Consider the following 13,486-nt stretch of genomic DNA (forward strand, 5'->3'; position numbering starts at 1 on the left):
TTTTTTGTGACAATGAGAGTGCAGTTTCCTTAACCAAGGAACCCAGGGATCATGGCAGATCCAGACACATCGACATAAAATATTACTTTATACGAAATCAAGTAGAAGAAGGAGTCCTCGTAGTAAACAGGATATCATCAGAGAAGAACCCATCATATACCCTTACAAAGGGACTGAGTAGAGATAAGCACTTGCAACATCCAAGGAGTATTGGGCTGAAGGACGATATTAGTTGTAGTGATTAGATAGTTTTTTAGAAAGTTGTAATAGATAAAATGTAATTGACATTTGATGATTGAATAAAAGGAGTTTTATTTATGAGTAAAGTTACTATCTTGTTTCAATTGTTTACTATTGTTTCAATTTTCATGTTTTGACTTCCAGAATAATAAGATTATTCAAACCATCCACAGTCTGTCATACTTTAGACTGTCATGAATTGGCTTGTAGATTGTCTAAAGTGATTAGACATAGCAAGAGTTTGCTACAACATTCATGAGTGCTCCTGAAATAAGATTTTAGTATTGGATTAAAGCCACGCTCACATCAATCACTTCATGGAATTTATCACGAGTGATTGTGAGACGATAATATCGTATAATCTTCAAACCAAGATATATGAGTTGTTGATTATGAGTTGGTTGTACACTTATAATGTGAAACCGCATCAGTAACTTGATGTTATAAAACATGCTATTATGTATGATTTAACAAGTAATTAGTACAAGCATATAAGTTGAAGTTTATCTGTTCCTTTTATCCTAAAAGGAATAAAAGCGATATCTTGGGCCCCTCGATGATTTTGTTCTGACTTATGTGTCGGGCCCGGTCAGGACCCAATTGATGTGTTCAATTAAGTTCTATGTCAAACAAATAAGAAATCGGGAAACAAAATGTTGGACAATAAGTATGACTAGGTTCCATGTATTTCTCTGCATGATATCTTGAAGAACAGAGGATTATATGATCCATTATCTAAATCGTGCGTTAGGATTCGACAGCAGCTTTAGAGAGCTACGATTGCTAATCGGATTTTGAAGTTGCATTTGCAATTATAGTTATTAGTCTTATCCAAGTGGGAGACTGTTGGATTAGGTGTCTAAGCCCATAACTATAATTGGTATGTACTTGAACCGAAAGTAGCATGGTCCATTTGGGTTGCAATTCACTAGAACAATTTGATAGGATGGATATTTGAGAAAGAGGTTATTTGTGATATATTAATATATTATAAGTATAATATATTAATAGAGAAATCACATTATTTAATTAGTATTGATCAAGAATTAATTTGGAATTAATTTAGTGATCAAAAGAGACTGACTAAATTTACGGGGACTGATTAGGTAAATCAATAATACTTATAGTTTGGACCAATGATCCATGATGATTAGGGCTAGACTAAACCTTTATGAGAGTCCATGAATGTTTAACCCAAAAAGCCTATGAAATGTGAAGATTCATGGTAAATTAGGGTTTGCATGGATGAAACCCTAGGCTATACAAGTAACCCCTAACTCCCTAAAACCGGTTCATGCATTCTAAAGGAGAATACTTGCTGATTTGTGCTTCCTAGCTTCTCTCTCACAAGCCTCCTTTTTGTTCTTGGTGTGTTGTGAAACATTTGAGGCATCACACTTGGGGTGCTAAGCTCTTAAATGCAAATAAAAACAAGATACAACAAGAGGTAATCTTCTAACTAGTTTTTATGATTCATATATCAAGTTGTATGCTAGTTTAGGCTTCATGCTTTGGAAAAACAATATTGCATGTATAATTAGAGAAAAATTAGATCCAAAGCATTAGGGTTGTATGTGCCCCATAGGGATGTTATATTACATAAAACCCATCAGCCGATATCATGTGTTATGAAAGGGTCGTCTGACTTAACTTACCAAATAACGAAACCCTTGTCATCTATGGTGAAAAACCCTGCACAAACCTCTGAATCGTCTCCTGCATCAAGGCTCAAAAGTACCTGCGCAAGAAGTACCATGCATTCCTAGCCCACGTTGTTGATGAGAAGAGAGAAGTGAAGGACATCAAGGATAATCCATAAGTCTGCAACTTTCTAGACGTATTCCTAGAAGACCTTCCAGGAGTACCACCCGTGCGACAAGTCAAGTTCAGAATCGACTCCATTTATGGAGCCACCCCCATAGCCAAATCACCATATCGATTAGCTCCGACATCAATGCAGGAATTGTCCAGTGAGCTGAACGAATTTTTGAGTAAAGGATTCATCACACCAAGCTTCTCACCTTAGGGAGTACCAGTCTTATTTGTAAAGAAGAAAGACGGATCAGTCCATATGTTCATTTACTATTGGGAGTTAAACAAACTCACCATCAAGAACCGATTTCCCTTACCCCTAATTGACGATCTGTTCGACCAACTCCAGGGATCGAGCTACTTTTCGAAAATCGGTATAAGGTCGGGATATCATCAGCTCAGAATATGGGAGGAAGATATTCCTAAGACTGTGTTTACAACTCGTTACGTCCATTACGAGTATTTTATCCCGTTGTGTTTATAGTTGTATATCTTTTATGGGTTGATATACTCAATTCACTATAAACAATGCTCTGATACCAATCTGTCACACCGCAAAACCGGAATGGCGGAAACATTCGGGGGCGGAGGACGTCATGTATAGTATCACAACAATGCATAATAGTAAACAAGCAACAACATCATCCATTGCATTAATAGTAATATTTTAATACAAGTGTGTTCTGAAGTTTATAAGACACCAAAAATACATATCAAAATAAAAGATGAGTCTTGAATGTGCTCCATCTCCTCAAAACCTGGCCATCGGTACCTGTCTATTGGCGACCTGAGAATACAAGTTATTTTGAAAGCGTAGATCAGCATTAAAGCTGGTGAGTTCATAAGTATTTTAGTGTCATTGTTTGTATAAGTTTGAAGAAGTGTTTGTAAATGTTTGATGTAAAAGTTTGTAAGTGTTTGATGTAAATGTTTGTAAGCTTCCTAGAAAATCCTATATTTTCTACTAAAGTAGTCTTCTACCAAGACTCAACTGTTCTCTATGTTTGTTCTTTTCTAAAAGTATGAGTTTTCCTAAAGTATGACTATCATTACAAAAATATAGTTTCCCATTACCGTTTGTGTGAGAAGATCACAATATGAATGAATTGGGAAAAATAAAGATGTACTATAGTTTTATCTAGGTAACTACTAATGTGCTAACTACCTTTAAACTTGTTAGTTAATTAAGGTAAAATGTGATGTGATTGTAACCATACTCGATTGACCAGTGAAACACGACGTTCGAGACGTCGAAAATGATATGACATTCGTCACCCGCAGACCTGCAGGACCCACTGTAGCTACCAGCAAGGTGTAGGAGGGTCAGTCCTGTATAGATCTATACACAAATTCACGCTCTCCCTCCAGGAGACTCTGGGTAGAAAACGTGACATAGCAGTATATGCCGAGCCATAAAGTATTATCTCACATTAATGTCATAGTATTCTTGTATTTGTATAGTATGTACTAGTGTAGTGTATGTTCTCTCTGTCAAGTATGTAGTATGTTCTCTAGTATATAGTGTGTAGTGTATGTTCTCTTTGTCTAGTATGTAGTATGCTCTATCTGTTTCTCTTTGGTGTACTAGGCTCAGAATGCTCAAATAGACTCTAAACAGTGCTAGAAGATAGCAAACATAAGTCTGACTTTAATTGAGTTGAAGTGTTGTACAAGATAGAAATTTCGGGTTGTCACAGATTGACTAATGCACCCATGGTTTTCATGGATCTAATGAACCGTGTATGCTGACCGTCCCTAAATAAATTCATGATAGTTTTCATCGATGACATACTAATCTATTCGCGAAGTAAGGAAGAGCATAGTCAACATCTGCGACAAGTCTTGGAGACACTAAGGGCGGAAAAGTTGTATACAAAGTTTTCAAAATATGAATTTTGGATTCGAAAGGTGGACTTTTTGGGGTATGTGGTCAGCGAACAGGGGATACATGTGGATCCCTCAAAAATCAAAGCAATTGAAAACTCGAAAGCGCCAAGGACACCAACAGAAATCCGCTAGTTTTTGGGCCTTGCTGGCTACTACCGAAGGTTCATACAGAACTTTTCCAACATCGCAAAGCAACTAACTATTGGGTTAGGTGTCTAAGCCCATAACTATAACTGGTATGTACTTGACCCGAGAGTAGCATGGTCCATTTTGGGTTGCATTCACCAGAACAATTTGATAGGATATATATTTGACAAAGAGGTTATTTGTGATATATTAATATATTATGAGTATAATTTATTAATTGAGAAATCATATTATTTAATTAGTATTGATCAAGAATTAATTTGAAATTAATTTAGTGATCAAAAGAGACTGATTAAATTAACGGGGACTGATTATGTAAATCAGTGATACATATGGTTTGGGTTAATGATCCATTATTGATTTGTGATGGGCTAAGCTTATGAGATAGTCCATGAAGTGATAGTCCGAATCAATTGTTGGATCATAAGCCTAAGTGTAAGAACTAGGGTTTACAAGTGACTCTTGGAATTCTACACTATATATGTAACCCCTTCAACCCTAAAGTGTTCCATAGGGAAACCCTAGATGATTTTGGTGGTTCCTAGCCTCTCTCTCATTGTCCTCCAATTGTTGGTGGTGTTTTGTGAACCACTTGAGGCATCACGCTTGAGGTTCTAAGCTCTTAAAAGGCCAAGTTCTACAAGCTACAACAAAGATGTATTCATCTAACTCAGTTTTATGTTTCAAATATCAATGTTGTATGCTAGCTAGGCTTCATGCTTTGGAAAAACAAAAATTGCATGTATAATTAGACAAAACTTAGATCCAAAGCATTAGGGTTGTATGTGCACCATAGGAGTGTTATAGTACATAAAACCCAACAGTGGTATCAGAGCCATGGGTGTTTTTTGTTATATTGATGCATTAGTAATTGTTCAAAGCTGAAAAAATCGTTTTTTTTTAAATCTGCCTGATGACCACGAGATGGTGACGGGTCTCATGGTAGATTTTAGATTTTTTTGGCTTAATCTGGATTTGGATAATTACTAAAAATTGTTTTGTTGAACAAAAATTCGTTTTTTATGTTATGAAAATAATTATCCTCGTCTAAATTAAAAGATAATGGTCAAAATTTAAGATAATTATTAGATTATATGATAAACTAATTATTTGTAAATTTTGAATTGTGATTATCTTGTCAAATTTTAAGATAATTACTTTTTTTGTGAAAAACTAATTATAGAATTTGAATCATATTGCTATATGAAGAGTATTAGGTCAAATTTGTAAAATATATTATTATATGATAATTTTATTAGTTAAATTTGATCTAAATGTTTCTTGAAGAGTTTCATAACTTGCCCTCAAGTTATGGAATTTGAAAAGTCTCATTCATGAAACATTTACTCCTTCAGATATGGAATTCAAGAGGTTATGAAGAGTTTCAAAACTTTCCCTCAAGTTTTGGAACTTGAAAAGTCTTAATTATGAAATATTAAGTACCAAAACCCTAGTATTTTAAATGTTTTAAATACAACCTTTTGGTTTCATAACTTACATTTAGAATTAAAAGTTTTTTTAATTATATCTTTGTTGATAATTAATTAAAAGATTAACTAAAAGAGTATTAATAAATCCATAATAGAATGGTTTAAAGTTTAATTAAATTAAAAGTCTAATTTATTAATAGTTTAAACCTCTTAGTGTTTTAAAAGTTTAAAATACACCCTTATACTGTATAAAATTAAAACTCTAATATATTATATATGTATAAGTTAAAAGTCAGTCTTAGCGTTGGTAGGCCCCATTCACTAAGCTAGTCTATAAGGGTTGTTTAAGGAAGTGGTCTGTAAAATGACCGCCATTGGGTATACACTCTTACCCACCGCACCCTTGACCAGTGGAGGGTCGTTAGCCGAACGGGTTTGACAGGACACTTAAATCCTCATTAAAAGTATAATGAAATATAAAGTAACTAAATGTTTTATAAATTCCCAATCTTAGTTACTTTAGGAAAAATGTGAATTTGATGCTAACCCATGAAATTGCACATCGCACCTTATTGGTCGTTAGTGGAGCATGTGTCGTTAACCGACACACTAATATGGGACAAATGAAGGATGACAATGGGTAGCTCGTAAATTATCATTGATCAATGGAGCGCGTGTGGTTAACCGGCACATTGATTAGGTGATTAATGACATCGAGAGAACCAAGCTAATTTGCATGGTTATTCACACCTTGTTTGTGATTCTCGGTATCTGAGTCACAAACTTGAAGGGCATAATCGAGATTAAAAATGCCATTGAAAAGTTCAATGAATCTCAAAGAATCTAGGAATTTCAATTCATTTAAAACCTAATGTTCACTTTCGTTTTTCATGGTGGAAATTGGTAAATCGTCATTTACATACCTTCAAATATTTTGCAATTGGATGACGACATCCCTCTTCCGAATTGTAAAATATTGTGTTGGGTCCTAACCTTAATGTTTCATTTGGGTGTTATATTAAGGAGTTAAATCAATTAATTTGAATTTCTCCCTTGTAGATGGCTAATTCTGACAACTATGGTCTTCCCGAATCTTTTCAAAATAGCTTCCCTCATAAAGATGATGTTCCACGCTTCGATCATGAAAATGGAAATCATTCTTCACCTCCTTCACCTCCTCCAATTAATCTCCCTGACCCACATGTTCTTCGAATTGAAAAGTTCAAGATCACTCAAGCCCTATTGGCAAGCAAACATGAAGATGGAAAGTATCTATGTGCTCACGTCTTGGAGATGAAGTTGCATATTGATAGGCTAGGAATGTTGGGTGTCGTGTTCCCAAGGAAGTTGGCTGTTGACTTGGTTACTCATTAACTTCCTAACTCATATAGTGGTTTTCTTAAAGACTACTATGTGACAGACCACGAGATGACCCTAATCGATCTTACCTATTTGCTAATTGCTGCTGAATCAGCAATGATTTGGCACACTAGTAAAGCAAATTGGATTGGAATGTCAATCTCCCAAACTTCCACTAACAATGGCAACATTGGAAGTCCAGAAAAGTTTTCTCTTAGCGAAGATATGAAAAGGTCAAACTGTTTGACCAAATGGTAAAAAGAAAGGCTAAGTCTGAGATTGTCCCGTGTACCATTCCGAAAGAGTTTGTTTGTTTATATTGCCAAGAGAAGGGGCATTGGTTGTGAAGCTGCCCTGACTACCTGAGAGATCTAAGAGGTGGTAAAATCAAATTGTATGGTTCTACTTTAGGTAAGTTCATTATCTAACTCTATTAAGTTCCTACTTATAGATTCTTAATACATGATGTGATAAGATTGCATTTTGATGTTTTGAAGGATCAGAAAAGTGAAAGTAATCTTAAAGGAAGAATGAGTTGATTCTGATCGAAAAGAGATGGATTTCGATCGCATGGTTCGATGATCAGATTTTTGAGCTGCTACTTAAGAGTTATGATAGATTGCTTAGGAATAGATAGAAACATAGTTTCATTTGTCATTGCATTGTAAGGACAAGTTTTTCCGCACTTTTTAATAAATAAAGAAATTTAGATTTTATCTTATTCTATGTTTCCTTGCAATGGCATTTGTGAAAATTGTTGTTTATATGTGTTTCCTTTAATAGAAATGTTGAAAATGGTTTGATTCTTAGTTATATCAATTGTGGTAGTGTCTAAATTTTCTAAGTAAGAAAAGATTCTCATCGCCCAAGTTTCAATTGGATAGAAACTTGGAATCATATGACTTGAATCATTTGATGTATTAGAATCTTGGTACTTGGGAAAATTGGGACTAATTCCTTGTTTACATAAGTATGTAAGTAAAGTGAAAGATAAAAAGGATCTAGAACACATTGATGTGATCTGATCAGATTCACCACAAAGAATGATAAAGGCTATTCGTCATGATTTACTAATGATTCAGTGAATATGATTATGCTTACAAGATTAAGTATAATTCTGACACTTTGAAAGGATTCAAAGTATAGTAGAACGAATAAGAAGAATCAAATTAGGCAGAAAGATAAAAGGTTTCTCCAATCTGAAAGGAAAGGAAAGTACTTTAGTATCGTGTTTTATGATCATCTTATTGATTATGGAGCCATATCACATTTGATCCTCTAAGGACACATTGGTGTATTTGTATGGCTAACAAGAGGAATCGGGAATTGTTGAAATGGTTAAATAAAGAAGATGAGTCATACTTCGTTCCAACATCAAGTCTTAGAGTCATACTCCAATATTGTGTTTTGAGGGAGATATCCTAAGTAGGTTTATAAACACATCATGAAATGTAGAGTAGAAAAGTTTTCTTACTCGTGTACATTTGAGATTGGTAGTTGTGATGTTTTAGATAAAATAAAGACCAGCTAAGGCCAATTGTATAAAGTGTTTTCTTGATAAGAACCCGCACTAACTCTTGAGTATTTGGGTGTCAAGGAATGTTTCTTGACAGAGAATGTTATATGTCAAGAGGTCAGTGGGAGTCTTAAAGATCTTGAAAAGGTTCAATAACTAATCAAGAATAAACCTATTGTTTATCACTAGCAAGTTAATTGAGGTTGATAACTTACCGTGTTGACATATTCTTGTTTCTATGCCTATTCCAGTTAGTTTGACTATGCATGTGATTTCTATGAGTTCTCATTTGAATGCATAAGGCAAAGAACCTTGATCAATGGAAAGTAAATTGATTTGTATAGGTGAGCTGCTCAACAACATGGAAGCAATGGTAGGACCCTTGTGCTACTAGATAATAGGAAATTAAGATTGAACTAGTTCAGTCCATATCAGTTTGGATTTGTCGCAAACCTTATCTTGTGATTATGGTTTTGACAAATTCACATGGATAGGAACACATAGACCATTAAATCTAAGTGGTATGAAAATGATTGTGAGGAATCGCTTTCACTAAGTATATTTTAAAGACATTATAGTTGTGTTAATTGCATTCTCAAATTCGATTATGATTGCGGCATCCCTCTTCATAGTTCGAATTCTGAGAAATGGAAAAAGGTTTGAACATTCGGGACTTTCTGCTGTAAGTTCAAAAATTGTTTAGACACACATGTGAGCTTTCTAATGAATGGTGTATAAGCTTGTGAAGTCTAAATAAAAGAATTTTTGAAGCACCAAGTATCAGAAATCTAAACTTTGGAAAGAAAGTCAATGAGTATTGATTTCTAGAAGTCCAGCTGATTTCTGGGTACATGTCAAAGCCAGTGGGAGCGTAAGTGTTATGCTTGCAAGAATGTAATTATTATGCTGGTAGGAGCACAATTATTACGGTAAGTATTGCGAGTTAGCAATGCTAATTATAGAAAACAAAAGTTTGCAAAGTTGCACAGTTTAAAAAAATTGTGTTGCTATAATTAAGGGAGAGGAACTCATACTTCATTTCAAATATAAAAGCTTAGATTGAGATTTTAATAGAATTTAGTCATGAACATATATGAATGTTATGATGAAATGATTCAACATAAGGAAATTCTATATATGGAAATGTTATAGCGAGAGACTGGTAAAGTATCATGTCTTTATGTGAGACATTGTGAATCGTGTCCCATATGCTTCGGGTATAGGATCGATTGCATATGCTATAATATTTGTGTGTTCTGAATTTTCCAAATTCCTAGGGAATTCAGAAGGAAAATGGACCAGAACCGGATATGACTAAAATTGTTAAACAACTGTCAAGGACAATCTAAGGTTTACCGAAGATTGGTTGCTTATGGACAGTTGGAAGTATAGTAATGGATGGACCATATTAACATGATTGTGAATAGAAAGGATTGTCACATGGAAAATATGGAAATGTTTCTATATTGGGAGTTGGATATTAAGAATCTATGTGTAAGCTAGAAACTTTCATGCAAGAAGGATGTTCAAAGGAATGTACTTTGAATATGAGACTTCGTATCTATGGAATTCTCGTATAACAATCTCCAGTGGAGTACTCTGTAATATCATTGTCCAAGTTTTTGTGACTTTGGTTCCTTGAGATGACAAAAGGATCATTGCATGATAGTTTAGAATCTAACACATTCTAATAGTGGCAAGAATTTCGTATTCTTACACTTACGATAAGGATTTGGAATTGTGAAATTAGTGTCATTGGAAATGTTTACAATTGATCTATTTCACAAAGTAAGGACCATAGGTAAACATAGTGTGCATGCTTGGAGCATGGGAGAACTATTGTTTTAATTCAAGTATTAAGTTGATTAGTCGAAACATTATACATTGAATAATGTGTAGTTAATATGGTGATTACATAACAACTGTTATATTTATATTCCAAAGTGTTGAGACCATATTGGATTCGATTATTCTTGTGTTTCACTTTGCATGTTTTACTTCCCGAATAACTAGGTTATTCAAACATCCACAGTCAATCATACTTTGGAAGTAAGTAATGAGGTAAGACTATCATGAATCTGTCTGTAGATTGTCTAGGTGTTTAGACATAGCACAAGTTTGCTGCAGTGTTCATGAGTACTTCTGAAATAAGAATTTGAGTATTGGATTAAACCCACGCTCACATAAATCACTTCATGGATTTTATCACGAGTGATTGTGAGATGATAATATATTATATTCTTCAAACGGAGACATATAGTTGTAGTTTACAAGTCGGTTGCACATTGATGATACGTAAACGCACCAGTAACTTGGTGTTATAATACGTATTGTTGTGTGTGATTTGATGAGTAAATAGAGCAAGCATATGAGTCGAAGTTTATCCGTTCCTTTTACCCTAAGAAGGATAAAAGCGATATATGTGGGCCCCTTGATGATTTAGTGATGACAACCTAAGCGCTTGGCCAAGCCTGGACTAATTTGATTTGTTCAATTAGTCAATCGTCATAAATCGGAAATCGGGAAACAACACATGAACAGAGAGAATGATTATAATACATGTCCCGGTTCATATGATATATTGTAGAATGGAGGAATATATGATCCCTTATCTAATGGACGCGTCAGAGTTCGACAACGGCTTTTGAGAGCTATGATTGCTAGTCGATTTTTTGAAGTCGTACTTCCAATTATAGTTATTAGACTTATACAAGTGGGAGACTGTTGGATTAGGTGTCTAAGCTCATAACTATAATTGGTATGTACTTGACCCGAGAGTGGCATGGTCCATTTTGGGTTACATTCACCAGAACAATTTGATACGATGTATATTTGAAAAAAGAGGTTATTTGTGATTTATTAATATATTATGAGTATAATATATTAATTGAGAAATCATATTATTTAATTAGTATTGATCAAGAATTAATCTGAAATTAATTTAGTGATCAAAAGAGACTGATTAAATTAACGGGGACTGATTATATAAATCAGTGATACATATGGTTTGGGCTAATGATCCATGATTGATTTGTCATGGGCTAAGCTTATGAGATAGTCCATGAATTTGTAGTCCAAATCAATTGTTGGATCATAAGCCTAAGTGTAAGAATTAGGGTTTACAAGTGACTCTTGGAATTCTACACTGTATATGTAACCCCTTTAACCCTAAAATCACAACTTGTGTTCCATAAGGAAACCCTAGCCGATTTTGGTGGTTACTAGCCTCTATCTCATTGTCCTCCAATTGTTGGTGGTGTTTTTTAACCATTTAAGGCATCACACTTGAGGTGCTAAGCTCTTGAAAGGCCAAGTTCTACAAGCTACAGCAAAGAGGTAATCATCTAATTCGGTTTTATGTTTCAAATATCAATGTTGTATGCTAGTTAGGCTTCATGCTTTGGAAAAAGAAAATTGCATGTATAACTTGAGAAAACTTAGATCCAAAGCATTAGGGTTGTATGTGCACCATAGGAGTGTTAGAGTACATAACACCCAACACTTACTGCCCTGAACCAGAAAGGAGTGACCTTCAACTGGGGGGGGGGGGGGGGGGTAAATACGAAACTGCCTTCGAGATGCTAAATCAAAATTTATGCAGTGCTCCGATCCTGTCTCTTATTGAAGGAACGGAAGACTTTGTGGTCTATTGCGATGCATCCAAGCAGGGTCTAGGTTGCGACTCATGCAACGGGGAAAGGTCATTGCCTATGCCTCTAGACAACTTAAGACTCACGAGGTGAACTACACCACACACAACCTTGAATTAGGGGCAGTAGTGTTTGCCTTAAAGATCTGGAGACACTACCTTTACGGTACAAAGTGTACGATCTTCACTGACTATAAGAGTCTGCACCACATCCTCAATCAAAAAGAGCTCAATATGAGACAATGATGATTGGTAGAGCTACTAAATGATTACGAATGCGAAAATTCGTTATCATCCGGGCAAGGCCAACGTGGTAGCAAATGCCCTAAGTCGAAAGGAGTACTCGGGCCGCCGAGTAAAATCATTGGCAATGACTATCCATTCACATCTGTCCACCCGGATCAAAGAGGCGCAACTTGAAGCTTTGAAACCTGAGAATGTCATAACTAAAGCCTTGCGAGGAATGGATAAAAACCTTGATGTCAAGGATGACGGAGCTCGTTACCTCATGAATCGAATATGGACACCGAGATTTGGAGGGTACAGAGACATTATCATGAATGAAGCTAACAAGACCAATTACTTCGTTCATACTGGGTTAGACAAGATGTATCTCGACCTCAATAAAGTATATTGGTGGCCTAACATGAATGCGGAAATCGCTACTTATATGGGAAAGTGTTTGACTTGGGCCAAGGTCAAAGTAGAGTACCAAAACCCTCAGGTTTGCTACAACAACCGAATATACCCGAGTGGAAGTGGGAACGGATAACAATAGACACTGTATGGGTATTTGTCGATAGGTTAACCAAATCCTCGCACTTCCTACTAATAAGGAGACAGACAAAATGGAGAAACTAACAAGGATGTACATCAATGAGATTGTACGATTACATGGTGTGCCAATATCCATTATATCTGACAGAGATACTAGGTTTACCTCATGGTTCTTGCAATCGCTACAAAAGTCCTTGGGAACCAAACTCGACATGAGTACAGCCTATCACCCTCAAACCGAAAAGCAAAGCAAGAGAAATATTCAAACGCTTGAAGACATGTTAAGAGCTTGTGTGACAGACTTCGTTAAAGCTTGAGATACCCACCTACCACTCATCGAGTTCTCATACAACAACAGTTATCACTCTAGCATTAAAGTTGCTCCATTTGAAGCCCTCTATGGGCGCAAGTGCAGATCACCTATGTGCTGGGCTGAGGTGGGTGACACTCAGATACCTAGAGGACGAGTTCCTAACAACACTCTTATCGGCCCTGAGATCATACGGGAAACGACAGAGAAGATCGTTCAGCTCTGTGAACGACCAAAGGCCTCTCAGGATCGACAAAAGAGTTATATGGATAAACGAAGCAAACCCTTGGAATTCCAGGTTGGTAACCGCGTATTGTTGAGGGTCTCACCGTAGAAGGGAATGATATGTTTTCGAAAAC

The sequence above is a fragment of the Lactuca virosa genome, chromosome 5 (assembly GCF_052849685.1).
Source record: "Lactuca virosa cultivar CGN04683 chromosome 5, Lactuca_virosa_CGN04683_v6, whole genome shotgun sequence".
Lineage (NCBI taxonomy): Eukaryota > Viridiplantae > Streptophyta > Magnoliopsida > Asterales > Asteraceae > Lactuca > Lactuca virosa.